This window comes from Callithrix jacchus, chromosome 12, assembly GCF_049354715.1.
Source record: "Callithrix jacchus isolate 240 chromosome 12, calJac240_pri, whole genome shotgun sequence".
NCBI lineage: Eukaryota > Metazoa > Chordata > Mammalia > Primates > Cebidae > Callithrix > Callithrix jacchus.
This window is the reverse complement of record NC_133513.1, coordinates 97,335,431-97,343,328: the sequence shown is the minus strand read 5'-3', so window position 1 is coordinate 97,343,328 and position 7,898 is coordinate 97,335,431. Positions and strand designations below refer to the sequence as shown.

Below are 7,898 nucleotides of genomic sequence, written 5' to 3'. Positions count from 1 at the left end.
TCACAATCTGGATTGGGAAAAGACAGAAGGGAACATCTACAATTAATTCTAACACAATATGATGGTATCATTTAGTACATGACATTTTAACAGAAAGCACAATGGGAGCTCAGGGAATCCAGATACTGATATCTGAGACCCTTACTTATGGGAGGACAAAAAGACCCAAATATGAGCAATCAGAGAACCACGAGAAGGTAGAAAGGCATGTGACGTATTCAGCTCATAGGAAAGAGATGCAGGGGACATCAACACGGATGGATGAATGGATGAAAGGATGGGTGGTTGGACAAATCAATTTATGCTGATGAAACAAATGTTTGATTTCCAATTTTCTGGATTACGGAAGACTAGTCACCACCCTGCTCCCCTGTGTTGTTGTAATAAGAAGAATCACTAGGTGGCATTATAGTACCAAAAGTCCTCACCTTTCACAGTCTCTAGGAGAAACACACCCAACAAGATTGGGTCAGCCCCTAATTTAGACAAATGACTGCTTCTATTCATCTTGTTTCTCATTATACCCACTTCATTTATTTCTTTAGCAGCTACTATATGCCCAGCCCTATGCAGCAAACTATGGAGAGAGAATACAAAAGGAACTGAAGACAGGATCTTCTCCCTCGAGGAGCAGAAGCAGAAGCAAAATGTGCACGCCAACACTCCCCAATAAAAGATTTTCTGACAACAGTTCAAGACAGGATATAGTAAGCAGTGAAATAAGGATGTCAGTAAATAAGGTCCTGGTGTAATCTGGTCTTTTCGACTTTCTGGTGCCAGCTCCCATCACTCATTCCTTGTTACACTGGTTCTTTCAATTCCCTGAATAGCCAAGCTCTTTCTCACTGACTGGAATTCACAAATGCTGATCTCCCTGTCTGGAATACTTGACTCTCTTTCTCTCTTCAGCTGGCTGGCTCCCATCCATCCTTCTTTCAGATGTCACTTCTTCAGATTACCTTCTCTCACTTCACCAGACTGCCTTTTCCAGTATTGTGTATTCTACTTCCAGGATCATCCCACAGTGGTAACTAATGACCTAGTCATGTAAATCATTGCTTAATACCTCTGTTCCCTACCACACTGTCAAACTACAGAGCACTAATACAGTGCACGTCTTCCTCACCCCGTCTCCCTTGATGTCAGGGGCTGAATTGCGTCCCTCCAAAATTCATATGTTAAAGGCCTGATGCCCCCTACTTCAGAATGGGATGGTATTTTGGAGATAGAGCCTTTCAAGAGGTGACTAAGCTAAAATAAGGCTTTTAGGGTGAGCCCTAATCCAATCAGACTGGTATCCTTACAAGAAGAGGAAAATTGGTCACACAAAGAGACACCAACTGTGTGATGTGTGCACACAGAGGAATGACAGGGAAAAGGAGGCTATCTGCACAACAAAGAGAGGGGCTTCAGAAGAATTCAAACCTGCTGACACCTTGATCTTGGTCTTCTAACGTCCATAACTGTGAGGAAATCAATTTTGAGGTTTTATTTTTTGGTTTGTGGGGGTGGTTTGAGACAAAGTCTCACTCTGTTGCCCAGGCTGAAGTGTAGTGGCACGATCTCGGCTCACTGCAATTTCTACCTCCCAGGTTCAAGTGATTCTCCTGCCTCAGCCTCCCGAGTAGCTGGGACTACAGCATCACCATACCTGGATAATTTTTTATGTTTTTGGTAGAGACAGGGTTTCACCATGTTAGCCAGGCTGGTCTCAAACTCTTGACCTCAAGTGATCCTTCTGCCTCTGCCTCACAAAATGCTGGGATTACAGGCATGAGCCACTGTGCGTGGCCTCAATTTTTGTTTTTTAAGCCACGAAGTCTATGGTATTTTGTTATAATAGCCCTAGCGAACTACTATAACCAGCCAGCATTCTGCTGTATAAATAACTGTTCAGTGAATCACTATTGAATGAGTTCTAACTTAAGGAAGCCCAGTGAACCATGACATCTTACAGAAAGGTACATGTAGGCATGGCTGTTGAACTTGACCCTAAATGACAGGTATGAGTTATAGATGTGAAATAAAGTAAAAAGAACCTCAACTGTGGGAAATAGCACTCTGCAGAAACAAAGGCAAGAATGCAAAAATCCTGCAATACATGGGGTGGGGTCCCTATCAAGGTACTGGTGGACACTAAAGTTGATAAGAGGGCATGGGTGAATAGCAGAAAGCCTTGGAAGGACAGCAGAGAAGTGCCTCCAAACTCAAGGACCAGGGACAGTGAAGAATATACCCATTTGTTCTGCCAGATCATATATCAAATATATGATCACAAACTATATAATACTTCTGCAAACTCCTTATGTAAACCTGGATATAATTGCCTCTTCTCAAAATCTGCTTAGAACTTTTCAGCTGTGTGCTGTAACACAGTAATAAGAAGAGTATTATATACCAGTGTTCACCTTTTCAATAGTACTCAGTGAAGATATGAAGTAAATCTCCAAAAAAAGCAGAAACACTGACTTGCAGGCCTACATGTAAATTCCTAGCCTGTAATGCAAAGCAATTGTACCCTAATAGAAATCTACCTCTCTAATAGATCAGAGAGATCCCAGAGGCTATTTTGGGGGTGTCTGTATCATCTATAATCTCTTCTGAGATTACTAACTCCCACCCGGAAGTACATGCCTCCCTGAAGTCATGATGCTCTAGGCCACTCTACCCACCTTCTCAGGGCCAGAGCTGATGGGTCAAGGTGGAGACTTGCCCCACATGAAGCCAATTCTATTATTTTTCCTGGGAATTTACAACAGGGACCAAGAGCAAGTCAAACATCACTCAGGTCTGGAATTGAGCGTGTGAAGCCCAGGAGAGACAGAGAAAGGCAGGCTGTATGGTGGGAAGAATAAGGCAAATAAATGAGTGGAATCCACATACCCAAAAGAGGAAGGGAAAGATGGGGGAGGGGATATCTTCCTTGATGGCTGATGCCCTGTGAGAACCTGGAGGCAGTCCCTTGAGAGACCCAGCAAAACCCGTTCTCTTGGATTCTGCTACTTTGTATCTTCCTAACAAAATCACCGTATTCTTTAAGCTAGATGAAGTGAGTTTCTTTGTATATATCAAAAAATTAAAAAATTTTCAAAAACCTGCATCAACACAGATCCTGTCTGCACAGGCATTCTTATGGCATTTAATGTCTATGGAATCTAAAAACTACATCTGGGGCCTCTAACGACATGGTAAAAACTGATCCTGGCACCATATCTAACATTTTTCCTCCAGACTGTTGGGAAGATTAAAAGCCTGCGTGTTACAGAAAATTGTTATCATCTATCAGCCAACCCTATGGTCACCTTAGATGACAGAGCAGAGTCCCCGCTGGCTAGTGCTCTCCAAACTGTTCAGGGCATATTTTATTCCTTTAATCTTCTCCTTTTCCAGCCTAGGGCAGCGCTAACTTAACAGAACATTTGTGGAGCATTTGACATCAGCTCCCAGAGGGTCTCCAGACAAACTCCCCTCATGACACCTGAGGAGGTAATGAAGCTCAGGCAGATTTATTAGAAAGATTGAAAGTTCAGGCACCTGGTAGAAGTGCTCAGGGAGCAGCCACAGCAGGTAAGCATTTTTACCAGGAGAAGGAGACAGCAATATCAAAACTACCCAGTCATCTTACCTGCCTTGAATTTTATTGGCTTAAAATCAACTGCTCTCTTCTCCCAGACAGATTACTTCTGGGTATGAGCAGTTAGTCTAGATCATTTGCTTCCTGCCCAAGACACCAAGCTTGCAGTTTGATGTCCTACCCAGGTCTGGTAAGGACGTGTACAAGCCAAGCAGTGGACCAGATTGGTTAAAAAACATAAGTGGGTCAGGTGTGGTGGCTCACACCTGTAATCCCAGCACTTTGGGAGGCCAAGGTGGGAGGATCACTTGAGCCCAGGAGTTCGAGACCAGCCTGGGCAACATAGTGAGATCTCATCTCTGCCAAAAAAAAACAGGAAAATTAGCCAGGTATGGTGGCACACACCTGTAGTTCCAGCTACTCGGGAGGCTGAGGCAGGAGGATTGATTCAGCCTGGGAGGTTGAGGCTGCAGTGAAACTGTCACTCTCACCTGAGCAACAAAGTGAGACTCTATCTTCAAAAAAAAAAAAAGATTTTCTTCAAAGTTTGGATCTTGACTCATTTAATAAGTTTTGCATTTTTTTCAAAAGAGGGTAACATATTGGAAGAGTAAAAAGAAAAGGGAACATAACCATTTGTATCACATTTAGTAAACATAACAATTGTTTTTAAGGAATCTGTCTTTCAGTTATAATGTACTTGTATGTGTGAGTATACTGGGTTGTGAAATAAAATGTATTTTCAAAAATATTTGAAAAACATAGATTCTGTAGAACCTAATGATTCCTTCCACATGGGGTTGGTATGAGGATTAAATGAGTTGGTAGGTATAAAATGCATGAGTAATATCTAGCACATGGCACAAGTTTTAGCTACTACTGTTGTCACTCACCAGCAATGTAACCTTGAGTATGTGACCTAACTTCTCTGAACTTCATTTTTTTTTGTTTTGTTTTTTGGGGAAATCGCAGGGGTCAGCACATCCGGAGTGCAATGGATAAGCCTCGCCCTGGGAAAACCACCTTCGTGATCATGGTATCTCCCCTGCCAGGTAAGTATGAACTTCATTTTTGTCAGTAAATAATCTCTAAAGGCCCTGTGGGCTCCAACATTCCCAGAGGAGGCATGTCGCCAACACTGACCTTGAGGAATGAGAGAGCCAAATGCAAATCATTCATCTTGTTCAGCTGACACCTCTGAGGTCTCAGCAAAGCAGCCTGTTCTGTGAAACATCCTGTAAACTAACTTGCTATTTATCTTGTGAAATTCCATGAGAAGTTGAATTCAGGGTAGTGGGAAATTGACCAGATGAAGGGAAGTGCCCTTTTTCCCTCCATCAGATGCTTCATGACTAGCATAGGCTTCCTGTCTCTCCCATTGTCATACCTTTTATTCCATACACTGGAATAACCACAGATAGGGGTGAACAGGAAATCTGTCCTTGTGTATTTAATTTTTTTTTAATGTCCAGTGCTCCTGACTATGAGATGTGGTGTGAAACTGCCCTGTAGTTGATTCACTTTGTCACAAGTCACCTTTTTTTTTTTTTTTTTAAATTCAAATACAGGGTCTCACACCCTCACCCAGGCTGTAGTGCAGTGGTGCAATCTTGGCTTACTGCAACCTGCGCCTCCCAGGGGCCAGCAATTTTTGTGCCTCAGCCTTCTGGGTAGCTGGAATTACAGGCACGTGCCACCATGCCTGGCTAATTTTTGTATTTATTTATTTATTTTTTTTATAGATGGGGTTTCGCCATGTTGGTCAGGTTGGTCTAAAACTTCTGACCTCAAGTGATCCGCCCACCTTGGCCTTTCAAAGTGCTGGGAGCCACCGCACCCAGCTGACACTTTCACTATGGAATTTGAAGCCTCCTCTAGCACTTAACTGATCATGAAGAAAATTCCATCTGCTTTCACACACACACACATATATACATAAACAAGCCAGTAGAAGAATAGGGGGCATCGTAAGAGTCTTCACACGTAAAAACAAAGGTGGCCAACAATAATGTTCTTGTTCAGCCTCCCTCATAATTAAAGAAATGCAAACCAAAACACCCAGATTAGGGTTTTTTTTTTCAATCTATAAAAGAAGCAAACTGATTCAAGTTATAATAGAAAATACCCAGTGTTGACGACAATGTGGAGAAAAAGGCAATCGTCATACTATGGGAAATATTTCAAACTGGTTGAGATCTCTTTGGAGGGCAATTTTGTAATATATGTCAAAATAGTAAATGCACATATCCTTTGATCAGCCCTGAGACTATAAGGCACTGACCCAAAATAGCCACCTAGATACAAGCTTCTTATGTGAGAAAAATAAATCCTTATTTGTTTAAGCCTTTTATAGCTTAGACACTTATAAAAATTACAGTCTGGTATTCCATTACTTGCAGCCAAACATGTTCCTAATTGATAATTTTTAAAAAGAATAGGCGTGAAGGAGGACATACATATCTTGCACTGACTTTAACATGAAGGTTTCTAATATTCCCCCATTAAGCATGACACTGGTTTGGGGGCTGAACTTTACCCTTTGTTTTTACCATGTTACAGACAGTTTGTTTATATTTGGATGCCAAATTTTTTCAGTTTATATTTGGATGCCAAATTTTTTCAGCATATAGGGTGATGATCTTGCACTGTTTCTCTTTTAATGACATAATATTCTTTGATGTGCTGCTGGAATTCTATTTATTAATATATTATTTAAAATTTCTGAAATGGTATTCATAAAGGAGATTAATACATTACTTTTCTTTCCCCTTTTCAATAAGCTATTTTTACTAGATTTTTGACTGATATAAACTGCCTTAAAAAACGAATTTCAATCACTGAGGTTTTTAAAATGTAAATTACTAAACTTTTTATTTCTACATGTTATATTTGTACTTTTCCAAATTTACCTGTTCTTTTTTCTTTTTTCTTTTTTTTGAGACGGAGTTTCGCTCTTGTTACCCAGGCTGGAGTGCAATGGCGCGATCTCGGCTCACCGTAACCTCTGCCTCCTGGGTTCAAGCAATTCTCCTGCCTCAGCCTCCCGAGTAGCTGGGACTACAGGCACGCGCCACCATGCCCAGCTAATTTTTGTATTTTTAGTAGAGACGGAGTTTCACCATGTTGACCAAGATGGTCTCGATCTCTTGACCTCGTGATCCACCTGCTTCGGTCTCCCAAAGTGCTGGGATTATAGGCGTGAGCCACAGCGCCCCGCCCAATAATTCTTAATTTCAAGAAAAGTATATAATTAAAATAAATGATATAAAGAATAGTTTAATTTATCATAAAACATGTTAATATCTCATTGGAACCTCAATGGGAGTTGTCTATTCTGCTAGGGACCAGAATAAACAATTGAATTTTTTATTTGCTTCTGACAGGACCAGGTTACAACGACTTACATGCCAGGTTAGAACAGGCGACCTGAGAACAGACAGGAACCAATCAGATCACAGAAGGTGACATCATCATGTTAAAAGCAAAACAAATATAATAAATATTCCTTATATAAATAAACGTAGCTGGTTAGAAATTGCTGAAACAACTTTGCAGACGGGATGACAATCCCAGAGGGCATTCAAGCACTAACCTTGGCATTCCAGCATAACCCTGAACTCTTAGCCCAAGGAATATAAAGCTCAGTCCAGGGCTTTGAAACTTCCCAGAAATTTCCCCCGCCTGCTTTGGAGAGGGTGTGAGTACACATGGGCCAACTTGTAAACATTTTGGAAATACACAGCTCTTTCAAGACTGTTTCCCCAGACGCCCCCACCACCCCCAACACACACACTGGCCCCCAAAACTCTGCCATAACCTCTTATGTAAGGAAAGAATTTGAGCAGCAGTAGAAACTTGAAAATAAAAGTACCGTGGGCCAAGGGCCAGGGAATCTATTTTTAGAAAATTTTCTCATTGCCTGTTTATCTTTCAGACTCCGCCTAAAGTCTTGCAGGCGAGTGTTAAAGGAAAAGACAAAAAGACGGTGACCTAAGACCAAAAAGCAGTGGCAATGGTGATCATTTTGGACAGTGGGTTCCAATTTCCCCAACGTGCCTTCACTGGCATTTGATGCCCCCAAAGCCGCTTAATGTAGAATTCATTCAAACCCTTCTCTGCCTTTTCTACTGATTGCGAGATTTGGGCACGTCAAAGGGAAGACCATGGAAGTTACGGATTTCATAAATTATTAAGCTCGACCAGGATGCTGCTGCTGCTCCTCCAGGCCTCAGTTCTGTTTCTAACACAGGGGTAGTAACACTTCATCTAGTCACAACAGTAACCAGGTTTGGAAACTACGGCTTCCAGGAGCATCCGGTCACCG

At 41.7% G+C, this 7,898-nt stretch overlaps 1 pseudogene; it reads right to left on the bottom strand.

The window, feature by feature from the left end:
* Positions 1-4,482: 4,482 nt before the first annotated feature.
* Positions 4,483-4,634, bottom strand: LOC118146623 (U1 spliceosomal RNA; annotated as a pseudogene).
* Positions 4,635-7,898: the final 3,264 nt, after the last annotated feature.